The sequence below is a fragment of the Podarcis muralis genome, chromosome 8 (assembly GCF_964188315.1).
Source record: "Podarcis muralis chromosome 8, rPodMur119.hap1.1, whole genome shotgun sequence".
NCBI lineage: Eukaryota > Metazoa > Chordata > Lepidosauria > Squamata > Lacertidae > Podarcis > Podarcis muralis.
Window position 1 is genome coordinate 48,222,566 of NC_135662.1, and position 16,119 is coordinate 48,238,684.

Consider the following 16,119-nt stretch of genomic DNA (forward strand, 5'->3'; position numbering starts at 1 on the left):
TTTTATTCATTTGCATTATAGTGCATTATAGTGCAAAAGGGAATTAATTCAACTTGAAATATATTTTATTTCTCTCTATTTGTGTAAGCAAATGTACCCATAACCATACACCCAAGAGTGAAATAATTAAAACACATTCATTTCAGTGAAAGCTTTAAACATATACTCAACACTCTCATTGAAACATAGGACTTAAAATCACTTAACTTGGCGTGATTACACTCAGATGATAAAAATGTACTAGAATACTAATGAGAATTAATACTTCTTCAATCTGCTTAAAAACATTTTTTAGTAGCAAACTTTTTCTTATTTGGGAATATTTTGCTGTAAAAAAAGAGAGGGAATCAGTAATTAAAACTCTTGCAGGGACAGAATTGAAAGACTATCTCTACAGGTCAATTAAAAGACTTATTCATCGCTAATCCATGCTTATGAGGAAACAATAAGATGGGCATCTCAGTAGACTGCTGCTAGTCTCCTTTGTTCCCTCAGTAATTAAGGCAGCAAACAACTTTGGCACTTCAGAAAGCACAACTGAAAAATAGTCAGAAAGGCCAAAATGGTTGCTTTCACAGCCCTTTCCAAAGTAATAGAAATTTATCCTTGCTGTTGTCCACATTTCATGCTCTTGATTTGAGTGTGGAATTGTGGAATCCAAAAGATACACTCAGAAGAGTTACTGTTTAACAAGATATATTTATTTCCTTCCATTCAGCCCGAATATGTAGATAACTTTGGAACACATTCCTCCTGCTTAGTGGAATGCTGAGTGAACAGAAGATCCTACTTACTGCAGATATTTAGCTAAAACAAGGCACTGTCTTTCAAAACCGATTTGTGGTTAAGGATTGATGTGAGCAGGAAACAACAACAGATTGCCAGGCTCCATCCTGGAAGTTGTTATTTGGTTAAAAAGAAAATCCCATTAATATTTGAAAGTAGGCATTTTAAGATACCTACAAAATACATTTGACCAGTATATCTATGCACTAAGTATTTGTGGCTTTTGCCTTTGATTAATATTTTAATAAATTTGCTTTTTTTGATTAGCCATAAATTATAATAAAGTTCAAAATATAACAGAAATGACAAAATTGTGATCAGAAGATATAAAAAATATTGTTTGCTGACTAAAAAAATAAACATTATAATCTTCTCTTTGCTATTAGCAAGTACCGTATTTTTCCCGTGTGTAAGACGATCCCGAGTATAAGTCGACCGTTGTTTTTTCCAACCCAAATTTTTAAAAGCAAAACCCTAAAATAGAAATGAAAATCCGCATGATTGGCAGCGGCGAAAGAAAGTTTCCCGCATGAGGTGCATGCAGTGCCGGTGGTGCGGAAGCAGGCTCAGTGGTTGGGGCACCACATGCCCCCCCTTGGCGGCTGCGGGGAAGCGAGGGGCAGGAGGCTCCCGAGCAGGACGCTGGGGCAGAGGATGGGGAAGGGAGCACCCACTCTGCTGGGCCATGTCATCAAGCAAACCAAGCTGAGGAAGGTGGAGAGCGGGCCAGGGGCAGGGTGGGGGGTTGAGGGGGAGGGGGGGAAAGAAAGAAGTGAGGAGAGGTAGCCAAGGTGGGCAGCATCTGCAGAAGGCGAGCCAGTTTCCAGCACACAGCTGGCAGAGAGAGGAGAAGGAGGGAACGGCAGCTGGAGGGACTGCCTCAGTCTGTCCAAGCCAAAATCCCAGACATTTGCTTAAATATTAACCCCGCCCCCAGATGCCCATGTTCCATGTATAAAACGACCCCCCCCCATTTTTTACTAATTTTTTAAAGCAAGAAACCTTGCGTTATACACGGAAAAATACGGTGATGTGATTTTTAAAAATTAAGACTAATGAGAACAATTCAATAGTAACCAAGAAAGAAACACGTGCCTATATCTTCAGAGATAGGAGAATGGAATACATAATAAGGAAAGTTCTCAACTACATCTTCCTCCCACTAGCAGAGGTTGAAAGTTAATGCCATTAAGAAGGTGACACGTGTTGCATGCTAAGTATTACGTATACTTTTTTCATGGAAAAATGAGAAAATTCATTTAACTTTAATTATGATACACCCTGAGGCCATCATATAATTAGGTATTTTTAAAAAAAAATATCTCAGAACTCTGTTCTTGAATTATTTTGTTGTTGTCCTGCCTCCACATTAATATTCCAAAAATAAAGCAATGTTCGTGTATAATTTGATTTTGTGATCTTACTGTGGTTTAGCATTAATGTACAGGAGCCGCAGGCCCATGTGCCTTCCCCCTTCTTTTTTCCCAACATTTCCTCAAGGAGGAGATTGCAAGCTTTTACTTCAGCGCCCCCCCCCCCATTGCAATTGTATTCTGCAACATGTTCTTGACACAATACCCCCTCCCCGAACATATGTGGTATGAAGAGTTGCAGGATTTCAGCAGGAAGTTACAGGATATGGCCTGAGAGGAAATAAAGCTGTAAGACCCCCACAAAATATTTTTAGGTACGAATAATATAGATGAACCTGACAATGTCATAAGCACTAATAACAATAAATGTACAATAAAAAGAAAAGTGTAAAGTGAGAGAACATTTTGCTGGATGGATCATGCTAATATTTTTGCAAAATTAAAAATGTATAAATATATGACCTCTAAATGTGAAAAATAATAATAAAAATTAAGTTTCTTTGGCTGTGGTCAAACCAGGGGGAAGAACAAGCAAGTTGTAAGGTTGCTTGCATGGAAAAAATGGTGAAACAATATTGTGTGATAGAGAGAAGGCTCAACACCTGCTTTGCCTCTGTCTTCACCTAAAATGATAGTGATGAGATTTATAACATGCTTATTCACTTGCACAATTGTAAATGATGTGAGATATACATATTTTGTCAATGTATATCAGCAACCAGTATACAGTATACATACACTGTGCAAACTATACCTGTTTGTTTATTGGCTACTGCTGGGACATTATTTATTATCTATTAAATTTCAATAGCACCCTCCATCTGAAGATCAAAGAGAAGTTTACAATATAAAAATGTACAACATAATAACCAACAAAAATAATAAACTGCCACCAAGTATTTTATTTTTATTACATGACAACATTTGCTTTCACATATCATGAAGCTGAGGTTTGATAAACTGAAGGGGTTTATTGGGTGTAATACATAAGTTTTGTAATCATGGGGCAGAAAGGTTACCGGAGAAGCCAGTGATTGCTTAATTTACCGTGAATTTTCTCAGAGCAACTGTAGCAAGTGTTCTTGATATCGTAGTATATGAATGCTGAAATTTTGATGTTATAAAAATGGCCCAAGGGAAATGTTTATGATGCTGAAGTACAATAACAATGAAAGGAAGTAGCTTCTCTTTTTTCTGTAGCTTTCTGTTTTTTTAACAATAAAAAAATGAAGCAAGCTAAGGCTTTTAAGTAATCTACGGGCAGCATACCATCAATTTTAGTACTGTAGTTTGCAACCTCACTTGAATTGTTATTAAAATTAATGGAAATAATTTTAGGGAGATGGATGCTATGAAAAAGCAGGCAGTGAGCATTTTAACGCTTGTTACTGACAGTGCTGTGTATTGACTGGGCAGGAACCAGTAGCCTAACTGCTGAGTGATAAAATGAATGGACACAACAACTGTCTGGGATTTAAATGGCCACAGCTTTATTGATTTCAGATGTAGGAAGCTTTGGCATAAGCATTGGGTGTGTATCCCTCTCAGCCTCCCTGTTGGGGGAACTGAGGCATGACAGGATCTATCCAGATGTGGATCCATTGCAAATCGCAGGTTTACGTGGATGACCCCCAAACGCTGAGGGAAGCTCTATGGCCCGCTAGCCATACACAGTTGGTTCTTTGAACAGAGACTTCCCTCCAGACCCCTTTTATGGGGTACCCTGCCCTGTTAATGCCGCCGCAGGGAATGGGGTGGGTGGGTCACCACTTCAACACACCCCAATTGGATGAAAGACTATAGGATTCCGCCCAAGGCCTAAACCACCAAAGTTGTGACTAGGGCTATGGGGAATATGAAACCTGCAGAGCAGGGAAATTTCCTTCCTGGGGGTGACGCTCCCGGCCAACTGGATGCTGTGCTGAGTGCTTGGCTGCGCTAAGTTGATGGCTGTTCCCTGCTCCCCCCTCCAGGGCCACTGTGGATTGGCTCATTTGAAGGACAGGTTTGGTGGGAACCTGTGAGCCTCTGTGGTGGCTGGAGGGGACAGGGAAACATTCTAAAATGGCTCTGCGTGAGGAGGTGCCACATCGTGCTGCAAGCGCAGCTCACCGGCAAGATGGTAAGTGGCCATTGTAGGGACTTAAGTGGCATAGAATTATTCAGTGCACGCTGTGTTGCTTCCTAACATTATCTTCTCATACTTTATTTTGGGTTGCACCTCTACAATTTACTTGTTGAATTACTAATTGATTTATTTTTAGTGATTTAGTAGGAAGCTGGGTGAGAATGAGTAAGCTAACGCAGTCCCAAGTATATCACAGCTATATGCCTTGTTATGTCCCTGGAATCCTGCATTGAAATATTGGAGCATGCCATAAGCAGTTTGGAATAGTGCTTTTCAACTTCAGCTATAGTAATGCTAGTTCCACACAGTATAATTACTATGTCATCTTAGAATAACTTGCCCGTTTTGATGCTGTAGAATCTGACAGACATAATTTTGAAGCACATAATTTTAATTCACAGGTATTTATAATGGTACACAGTGTGCTCTCATTTTCTGAATGTAAATGCTCCTTTTGGAAGGGAAGTATGTGAAACAAGAGGAATTTATTTTGAATGGCGTTGTTAAAGGGACCGATTCAGAGCCAACTGTGCATATCAGATGTTGTTACTTTAGATCAGGTTTTTTTTAATTGTGCCCAGAAGAGTCTACTTTGTGAGCGAAAGCAAAATGTTTTACAATTAGGCCTATTAGGCCTACTTAAGCGTATGAGACTTTGTAACAAAGTATTGGGCTATATATATTTGAAAGAAAATGTTATAAATAGCATGGCATACATGTTACATTTAAAAAAAAAACAATTCAGAAATCCTGAACTGAAGCACAAAAGTGCTACATATTTTGGTTTTTAAAAATCTACTTTTGTGCTATGTTAATCATTGCATTTCAGTAGATGTTTGTGAGGTTTTATACCTTGCTTTCTGAAAACCTTTTAAAAAAATGTTTGACTGTGCCTTTTTGATCTGCCTGATCAACACTTAGAATGCTAAATGTCACTCATACAATTGCATTGGCTATCCTGAGAATTCCAGTGCAGGGTTCTTGTGAACTGAAAAAGAGACACATATTATTATTATTATTATTATTATTATTATTATTATTATTATTATTATTATTATATTAAGCAACTTCAAAATACCTTTAAATAAAAATAAATAATGTGGTTTGTACAGTTGCAGTGGCCTGTAAATATGGACAAGTCTCCATGATACCCCTTCAAGAAAAAATACATATTCAAGTTCTAGACCTCTCTATACACTTCACAAAATAAAAGTGCAGCAGATAACCCATATTCTCTCCAGTAAAGAAAAGAAAATTAATTGGTCATGTACTCATTCCATGTTTAATACCAGCAACTACATCTAAAATTCATTTTAGAAATGCAATTAAGAATGACCTTTAAAAAGTCTCAATTCTTCATACCAAAGCAGGTATGAATAGCAAGAAGGAATGGGAAAGAGTAATTTCAAAGATCACTTTCCTCATTCCACCACTCAGCTCATTACTGAATGTTCCTCCTTTGGTTTATAGCCTGCAGCTCGCTAATCTGCTTGCTTGCATACGAGGGCCCCCTGGCCTTGTGCCATAATGAAAAACAGATGCTATGTCCAGACTCATCCGCCTAGGGTGCTTCCATGCATGGACCTATTTTGCCCTAGAAGAGCTGTGGATGGTGAAATTTGGGCAGTGAAGAAGGGCAGTAGCTAAAAGTAGTTGACACTCAGAGTGGTTCAAGGGTGAATGCTTCTTGATTTATTTGATTTACACCCACTGTCAGTCTTCTGCATTCTGTGATACTGGTCTGTAAAAGGGTCCCATTTATCTTGCTAGTAGGGATGCCTGAGGAATCCATTGAGTCCAAATTCTGGAGTGAAACATCCAAATTAGTGTGCGGAACCCTCCCTTATCAAAATTCCTCATCACACATAGGTTTTGAAGCATATTCACCTGGATATTTTTAGAGGTCTCCTTCAAATGTATTCAGTCAGTGTAGTGCCTGCAGATGCTGGCATGCATGGAGGGTGGAGCCATTGTGTGTATTCCTACACTACCTTGCTTGTGGCTGAGCTTGCTGGCCTTAAGCATTTGGCTGTCAAGACTTCAGGCTTTCCTGGGTTTTCACCATGTCAACCACAGACCTAATTGACAGACTCACACAGTCTGCCTGACTTCTGGTTCTTTAGTTCATTTCCCCTCATCCTCTGAAGCTGAAGAAAAAACAATAGAGAATAAAGAAATCCAGGATTCTCTCTTTCCTGTCATCGGTTAACAGAGGTACCATCAGTCATGAAACAAAAGACAGAGATGCCCATAGAAAACAATAGATAAATCCAGGATTTCTTCTGTAGTGTGTGAGCTACTCTTGTTTCTTATATCTGTAGGCTCAGCTGTGAACAACATTCCATAGGATCTGGAAGCTCATGGTTCTCCTACATACTTTTTCATACCTAGGACATTCCTGAGTATGTAGGAGCCACTGCTTTCTTTTAGACAACTCCATTTCTCTTTCAAACTGGGCAGCATTCAAGATTGCTATGACAGGGGATGATGATGACACATGTTTATAGGGAGACTTCTTTTTAATTCAGCAGAATCAGTGATGATGAAATCTATAGACCAACTGCGTGCTGAAGTGTTTCGAGCCAGCACTGCTGCAAATTTGCTGAGATAGTTGCTCTGTATTCACATGCCAGTTGCTCCTCACATCATCAAGGGACTGACTCTGTAATGTTTTGGCCTTCCCCTTATTTATCATCATTGCTGACTGTCACATTGTTCTGGGAGAGATAGATTATGAACAACTGTGGATGGGATACTTTTAATTAAAGTAAGGGGGGAACTTCATTGAAATTCTGTAATGTACATAAGTCATCTGTCATAATTTAACAAATGAAAAAGACTAAGAGAAGGTACCATCAATCAAGACTATTTAACTACACTCTAGAGTGAATTAAATTGTATTTAAGAACTTTTATCAGAATAGCAATAAAGACTAGTACAAAGCACACCATGTTTTGTTAATCTGCTTCCTGATTTCTGCTTAGTAATCATTTTTTGGGTCAGAACAGAGTATATAAAAGTTAAGGGTGTCTTTTTTTTTTTTTTTTTTGGTGGAGAGGGAGTGTTTGCTCAGTTTAATGAAACTTTATGTATACAAAAAAAGTTTTGCCTTGGACTAGGAAAAACATTTCTTTTATGTTTAGCCCTCTCTCCTTTAACTTCAAGAAAAGCAGCTTTAATATTTGTTTTAAAAAATGCTTCAGTCATATGACTCTTACTTTCCATTTTGGAATTTTGAGCCCAGTCTTTAGGCAGGTGGTATCAAACAAAGAGCTAATGGGAATTGCTTTAAGGCTCATTTTCATCTGGCTTCTTATCTACAAAGTGGGAAAGAAGTTCACTGCTGGTCTTGTCCAAGTGGACACAGCGGTTGCACTTTGTTCTGTTAACTGGCATCAGGGGTAGGCCATCACATTTTGTTGCTTGAGGCTAAACAAGAAGGTGCTGTTCCCGCTCCCTATGGCGAAGCCTTGCTTGCTGGGGTCGTGCAGCAGAGGATTCCAGTGATACCTTGTGAGAGTTTTGCAAGATCTCACGAGATCTTGCCAGAAGCCACCGCCATGCAACTCTGGTAAGCAAGGCTTTGGGGTAGGGGGGCAGTGGTGGCAGCAGGGAAGGGTGCTCACAGGGGCACCACCCTGCAGGATTCTGCCACCAGCGGTGGCTGCTTCAGTCTGCCTCATGGGCAGGGGTACTTGATATACACTATGTCAGAGGTGTACAAACATTTAATGTGCATGTTATAAATTATTTAAAACACGGATCAGACCGTTGTGTGGGGGGAGATTCCCTGCTAGAGCGACTAGCTTTTGGAATGTAGTTTTTGCAGGATCACAGCACAGAAAGAAAGGGTTAGCACCCTTGCCATGCTCAGCAGTCTTGATCCTGCTTGTTGCCCTATTGATGATATTTTAAAACGTGCATATTAAATGCTCACACACATATTTTGTCTTCAGCATTTCATTTCTTAAAGCTCCATATGTTAAGGGTGCTGAAATAATTCACCTTTACATAAATCAGCTCTTTGGTTTTTCTCAGGAAGGAAAAAAAAGATGTGAAGCACAAAGTAAAATTGTTTTTGATTATCAGAGATGATGCTTAGAAATGAACTACAGAAAACAAACTACAGTGGACCCTCCAGATACGAACTTAATTCGTTCCGGGGGTCCGTTCACACCCTGAAAATAACGTAAATGTTGTTGTTGTTTAGTCGTCTAGTCGTGTCCGACTCTTCGTGACCCCATGGACCAGAGCATACCAGGCACTCCTGTCTTCCACTGCCTCCCGCAGTTTCGTCAAACTCAGCCAGTGTGGTGTAGTGGTTAAGAGCGGTAGACTTGTAATCTGGGGAACTGGGTTCGCGTCTCCGCTCCTCCACATGCAGCTGCTGGGTGACCTTGGGCTAGTCACACTTCTCTGAAGTCTCTCAGCCCCACTCACCTCACAGAGTGTTTGTTGTGGGGGAGGAAGGGAAAGGAGAATGTTAGCCGCTTTGAGACTCCTTAAAGGGAGTGAAAGGCGGGATATCAAATCCAAACTCTTCTTCGAGAACACTGTCCAACCATCTCGTTCTCTGTCATCCCCTTCTCCTTGTGCCCTCCATCTTTCCCAACATCAGGGTCTTTTCCAGGGAGTCTTCTCTTCTCATGAGGTGGCCAAAGTATTGGAGCCTCAGCTTCACGATCTGTCCTTCCAGTGAGCACTCAGGGCTGATAGTAAATAGAGGCGTGCTTTTGCCCATGCGCAAGCGATGAAACCCGTAAGTATACCCTTCCGTTTGCTGTGGCTGTAACCCGAAGATTCTGTATCCAGAGGGATATATAAGTAGAGGTACAACTGTACATTTTAAAACAGAGATTTGGACATTTGAGTTTGACATGGCTACCAACTAGATGAGATGACACTTTTGGATGCAAAGAAATCATGTGATAAAGTGGCTACTGGGAGTTTTGGGTGATTTCAGTTATGTTGATCAGTCTGGTGTGCAGCAGAAGAACAGATTTCTGAAGGTTTTTCTGTTACAGACAAAATACTCTACCAACAGCTGTTACTAAAAGGATCTAAGTTGAATAATGAATTCTATTGTTAGCACTGGGTCATACATGAGCAGATTGGAATCAAACTATGGTAGCCTTGAGCAGTGGAAGGAAGTTGACTTTTATGCTTAGAAACAGAAACTTTTCAAGCAAAAAAGAAATTGAGAAAACAAACGCTTAAAACTGCTATCAGCAAAATGGGTAAAGAAAGTATAGGAGTAAATATATGTAGTCAACACACCATTGATTTTATTTCATTCAGTATATGAATTTCTGCCCCAAATTGAGGGGGGGTTTTTTGGCAGAGGTTAGAAGAGATCATGACAGAAATGATGTGTAATATGTGTCTTATTACCCAAGGCACTGGAGTGCGTACAGCACTTCACAAAATAGACACAGTAGCTACCAGTAAAAATACACAAGGATTAAGATAACATTCTGCAAATTAGGAATACTTGCTGTATCCCTGTACAGTAGATTCAACCCTCACCATTGCAATGTGTTTTCTGTATTAGCTTGGTGAATTGCTCCCTATGACTGCAATCCTGTGTTTGGTTAATCTGTGTGAATTCTAACTGAATCACTTTGACAACATTTTAAAGCCTATGATAGTAGAACACAGAACTTGATCCTGGAGGCCAAATTAACCACTGGTTAAAGGTGCATTACTAAAAGTACTGGTGCTGGTGTATATTGTTAAGAAATGCTTGGTAATTATTGCAGAAATGTTTCTTTTTGTCTAACTGCAATCCTTTCAGGCCAAGAAAACTTAATACTGCTTTTGTTCTTTACTTAATACAAGGAAAGTGTTTTAAATACACAGGATTTCTACTGCTGCTTTAAATGCTATTATTTAAGAGCATGCACTTGCAGCTGCAAAACTCATCAAGTAAATTGAAAGGATTACCCATGAAATCTGCTTCAAACTTTTTATTTTTATTTTCTCACAACCAATACGAAGGTAATGCACTTGGAATTATAATGATATTGAGATTGACTGTTTAAATCCTTTCTAAAGTTCAAAGCATAAAGCAGACTGCACACACTTCCAAGCCACAGTGGGGCTTCTAAGCAGGAGCTTCTGATAAAAAAAAAGAGAGAGTGAAATCAGGTTTGACTAAAATCGTCCACCATTCCCATATGGCTTTAACAGGAAGTTTTCAGGCTCAAAAAGACAACGGTTTGGGGAAGCAGCAGACCTCATTTTCAAATTGTCTGAGATTGCTTTGCGGATCTTGTCTTCTGGGGAACATGAAGACAAGATGCTCATTAAAAATGAGCTGCACCAGGGAGCTCGACTGAGCTTCAAGTACACTTAATAGTTTTTTGCTTGAGGAGTATAAAGGGAGACAATACCTCTTTTAAAAGCTGGAGTGCAGGTGAAGAGAAATACAGCTGGATCCCTTATGGAAAGGTATAGATTACAGAATACCTTGCTTTGTTTTGTTTATGTGGGATGTGGAGTGAGGAATGCTCAATTCTTTCTGCCTTCTGATTGCAGCCTCTGGGAGCTCACGACCAGGACTTGTAAACAGGGGTGTTAGCGAGGGCATTTTGAGGGGGCGTCCCAGAGTGCTGTTTCATGGTGTATGTAGGACCAAGAGATATGGGCGGCAAGAGAGCTGTTGCAGGGATTTGCAGTACCTGTGCCATGTTTGTCTTACTGCCTGAGAACATGCAAAACTACAACTGCAGCAAGTGCAAGTTGGTTGCCTTTCTGGCAGTGAAAGTACAGCAACTTGAGTCCACCTATCCACACTTTGAGCTACTGGGCAATACAGTGGTGCCCCGCAAGACGAATGCCTCGCAAGACGAAAAACCTGCTAGACGAAAGGGTTTTCTGTTTTTCGATGCGCTTCGCAAGACGATTTTCCCTATGGGCTTGCTTCGCAAGACGAAAACGTCTTGCGAGTCTTGCGATTTTTTTCGCCCCCCCCCTTTCTAAGCCTCTAAGCCACTAATAGCCGCTAAGCCTTTAATAGCCACTAAGCCGCTAATAGCCGCTAAGCCGCTAATAGCCTTTTAGCCGCTAAGCCGCTAAGCCTTTAATAGCCGCTAAGCTGCTAAACCGCTAATAGCGCTAATCCGCTATGCCGCTAATAGGGTTGCTTCGCAAGACGAAAAAACCGCTAGACGAAGAGACTCGCGGAACGGATTATTTTCGTCTTGCGAGGCACCACTGTATGAGGATTTTTTCAACAGAGCAGAGTGGACTGTTCTGGAACAGGGATGAAGGTAGTGTGCTCCTAGAGAGGAGGATTGCCTATTGCAGGAGGCGAACTGCTGGAGGAATGTGATGCACAGGAACCATGTCAGGAACCATGCTGTGTTACTGGATTCCATGCCCTCATATTGGGTACCAATTCTCGGCCAGAAGAGCAAGGACAGCAGTTGCAGATTTCACAATACAACAAGGTGACTCTGGAAGGGATGGTGTACAGAACGATTCCTGCTGCTCCAGAGGGAGAAGAGATGTGTGGTGATGGTAGGGACAGAGACAGCAAGGTGTGAAAGTAACAAGATGTCCTGGGAAGTGTGCTGACTTCCAGGTGCAACGATTCAAGATGTGGCAAAGAATTTGTGAAGTCTTATAAAGCTCGCTGACCACAATCCCTTCCTTATAGATAGAAATGATACCGCTGAACACAGCTTTCAACATATAACAAGGGACTATGAAGCTGCACAGGTGGTTTTTAATCACTCCTTCATGTTGAAGGTTGTGTCCCAGTAAGAAGGGGGGGGGGATAAATCACTCGCTGTGTAGGTGATGTTGTCAGGAAATATTTGGCTTCTTGGACTAGTCTCCGTTTCCTTGAGGAAGGGCTTTTGGCAAGAGATGGCAGGAATGTGTTTGCTAAGAGTTTGCTAAGATCATGAATCTGATCAGGAGAGCTTTAAACTATATATTGAAGTGGAACTAGACAATATTACAGATGACAGGGAGCACCTGGTATTCTGGATACTAGCTTCATTGATGCACAGGAAACTGAGGTGGTGCTCCAGAAACCTGCTAAAGGGTGGGGAAACTACAAAAAGGAAGCAGCTGGAGGGAATGACATGTGGTTTCAGTTGTCTCTATACTATATAAAGAGTATGAGGAACAAGCAAGAAGAATATGAGCTCTTAATACAGGATGGCAAATATGACCTAATAGGCATTACTGAAACATGGTGGAATGAGACTCATGACTGGAATGTAGCAATTGAGGGTGTAACCTGTTCAAAAGGAATAGACCAGATCGGAAGGGAGGAGGAGTAGCATTATCTGTAAAGGATGTGCACACTTGTGAAGAGATCCATGAGCTGGAAAATGAAAGACAGATTGAGTGTATATGGGTAAAAATTGTAGGCAAGGGAAACAACAGTGACCTTACTGTGGGTGGTCTGCTATAGTCTTCTAGGCCGGACTCAAGACTTGGATGATATCTTCTTAGAACAGATTACCAAACATTCCAAAAGGAACGATCTAGTAATCACAGGAGACTTCAGCTACCTTGATATCTGTTGGAACTAAAACTCTGCCATGAATGTAAGGGCCAACAAATTCATCAATTTTTTCACAGACATTTTCATCTCCCAGAAGATGGGTGAAGAAACAAGGGGGTCCTCACCAACAGGGAGGAACTGATTGACAAAGTGGAAATACTGGGAACCTTGAGAGGAAACGATCATGTTCTCTTGGGTTTCATTATACACAGACAAGAGAAAGCATGCAATCGTACACACACTCTACTTGAATGCTGATTTCAAAAAGCTGGAGGAACTACTGGGTGAGAGTCATGGTCAGAAATACTCAAAAAGACAAAGTCTTCCATGATATTCTTGCCGACAAGCTGGTAAAATGAGGGCTAGACAGATGGATTTGTAGCTGGTTGACCAACAGAACCCAAAGACTAATAGTTCCTTAACATACTGGGGAAATGGGACAAGTGAGATGCCACAGGGTTCTGTCGGGCCTGTGTAAATGACTTAGATGAAGGTATTGAGGGTCTAGAAGTCAAGCCTTATGAGGAACAATTGAGGTAGTAGGGTAGAGATATGATAGCCATTTTAAATACCTAAAGGTCTGCCTCATGGAAGATGGGGCAAGCTTTACACTACCCTCATGGTTCAGGGTGGAACCTGAACCAATGCCTTCAAGTTACAAGAAAGGAGATTCTGACTAAATATCAGGAAAAACTTCCTGATGTTAAGAGCCTTTCGACAATGGAATGAACTTCCTTGGGAGGTGGTGGACTCGTCTTCCTTGGAGGTTTTTAAGCAGAGGTTGGATGAGTATCTATTATGGATAGTTGAGATTCCTATACAGTGGTCTCTCTGGTTATGAACGCTTCAGGTTACAAGCTCTGCTAACCTGGAAGTAGCTGCTCCTGGTTGCGAACTTTGTCCCAGGATGCCAACGGAAATTGCGTGCCGGAGGTACGCGCGCAGCCAGAGGCCCCATTAGCAAAAGCATACCTCAGGATAAGAACGGTTTCAGCTTAAGAATGGACCTCCGGAACGAATTAAGTACGTAACCAGAGGTACCACTGTATTGCAGGGAGTTGGCCTAGATGAACCTCATGGTCCCTTCCAACTCTACATATCTATCATTGTGTGATTCTCTATGGATTTTATACTGAATATGAAATATAGCTTCATATTGATAGCTTGAAAAGTACTTGCTGCTTTTAAGTGTTAGAATTCAGAGGGAATATATGAATGAGGCAAAATCATTCTTATAAGTTGGTCCATAGATGTTCATGCAACCCAAAAATATAGGAGAATTTTGTAGACTTAGTTTTTTGGACCTGCAAAATAAGTAAAATTTAAATTTTCACTTTAAATATCTAAGACAGATAATGATATTAAATCCCAATTTATAGAATAGCTAGGGAATATGAGATAATGAACTCTTTTAATAGATGACTCTCTTAAAATTTTCTTTATATCATCTTTTGGGAGCTGCTTGCATTAACTGGTAATTTTACTCAGTTTTGTAATGAATAGTTAAACATGGACGTTTTAACCTACAATGCTCAGATGGAAACTATTTTAATAGCTTTATATTCCCTAGCAAACATAGGGATTGGGAATAATACATTGCTTATTGCAAATGTATGTATCTCATCTAAGTCCTGTTCAAGGATGTGAAATCATGCTTTTTCAATAAAGCTAGGGGAAAGATTAAGACAATCAGGCAGTATGAATGTATAATAATTCACATGCACATTGCTCAGTTTGGCTAAGTTTGGCTATAATAGTTTAGCATGAGAAAAGAGTTGTGTGCACCTTGGCTCACATGCTCATCCACCCTATGTCAATGGAATGGTATTCATTTTATTTATCTAAATAAACCTTACATAAGGGTCTCAGATGGATCTGTGTTACACCACCTGATAATAGCGTTAGTAGAAGTATAAAGAATTGTTTGTGTGTGTTTTATTATGTATGTTTAGTGTGGTGTTGTCTGTTGGTGTGTGTGTGTGTGTGTGGAGAGACTACTCCAATGCCTTGGCTTTGATGTAATAGTGTGTACTGTTTTGGCAGCAGTCCAGATTTTTGGTAATTTGGGGCAATTCCAAAGCATATGTTAGATCATTCTGTCATCTATGTATTAGATCCGAATCTTGCAAATGATAGAGTTTACTTTAAAGTTTTCCAGCTGGTGTTTTAGAGGTGTAGCTCAACTTCTTAATTGAAGCATGTACCTGAGCTTATTAATATTTTACATAGCTTTCATTCTTTTGGACGGAAAAAAAATTGGCTCCACATAGACTGCTTTGATATTCATTTCCTTTATAGTAATGCAGTTTCCTCTCTATTTCTACTTTGGGTGTCAAATCTGGCAGAAGTGTGAGGCTTTGATCACAGTTCCTTTCTTTTACAAACTGAAACCATTCAATATGAGTATGTTCTTTGTCTGCATGTATTCTTGATGCACTCTGTTATGTTCTGATTTTATTATGCTCAATTATGCCTTTATTTTGTTTTTGTTTTCTGTGTTTTATATATAATGGTATGTTGTTTGGAGATTAGTTTGTTTGACATGGATGTGACACTTAAAATCCTTCAATGGTACTAGTTTGAATGTTGCGCCTCTTCCTCCAATCATAATTGTGAAAAGTTATGTGAAAAGTTAAGGACTTTTATGCCTCACTGTAAACTTAATACAGTATAAGAAACTTTCTTATATCCCAGCTCTTTCAAACCACTTGAGCCATCATTCAACCAATAAGGAGCATGAATCCATTATATCAGACATGTGCTTAAGATATTGCACTGGCATACTTCAATGTGCTGCTATACTGCTTACATACCTGACTAACATAGGTGTGGCCAGTAGTATTGCTCCTTCCCGTATTTTCAGCACCTGGTGAGGATCAGGGGTGATGGACGTGTAAGAAGCACCTGTTCGGTTGATCGTACATACCCACAAAGAAAACTCATGAGAAATGGAATGGTGGTTACATTTATTAAAATAGAACAACTTGAATGCCCCCATGTGAGAAACAGTTGGAATAGAGTATTTTCCATTATATCCACATTTACAATCCAACCTATTTCTCAAAATCCTTCCTTAGTCCTACTATCTTTAGATATAGGCTTGGGCTCCACCTTGCACCACAGAGAACTAATAGACTTCTTACTGACAGCAGTATGATTGATGAAAGCTCAACAATGGAAGAACCAGTCTAAAATGCCCCTGAACATCTGGGATACAGCAGTGTCTGAGTGTCTCACTGGACACAGGAGGGTGATTAAAGGCATAACATCTTTTTAAAAAGGTTGTGTTTCCATCTTTAAAAATGGCATGA

General features: G+C 40.1%; 1 protein-coding gene across 15 annotated transcripts in view; it reads left to right on the forward strand.

Annotated features, from left to right (window-relative positions):
- The window catches only part of PTPRM (protein tyrosine phosphatase receptor type M), a 409,846-nt gene that overhangs the window by 91,371 nt on the left and 302,356 nt on the right, over positions 1-16,119 (forward strand). The window lies entirely within an intron of this gene.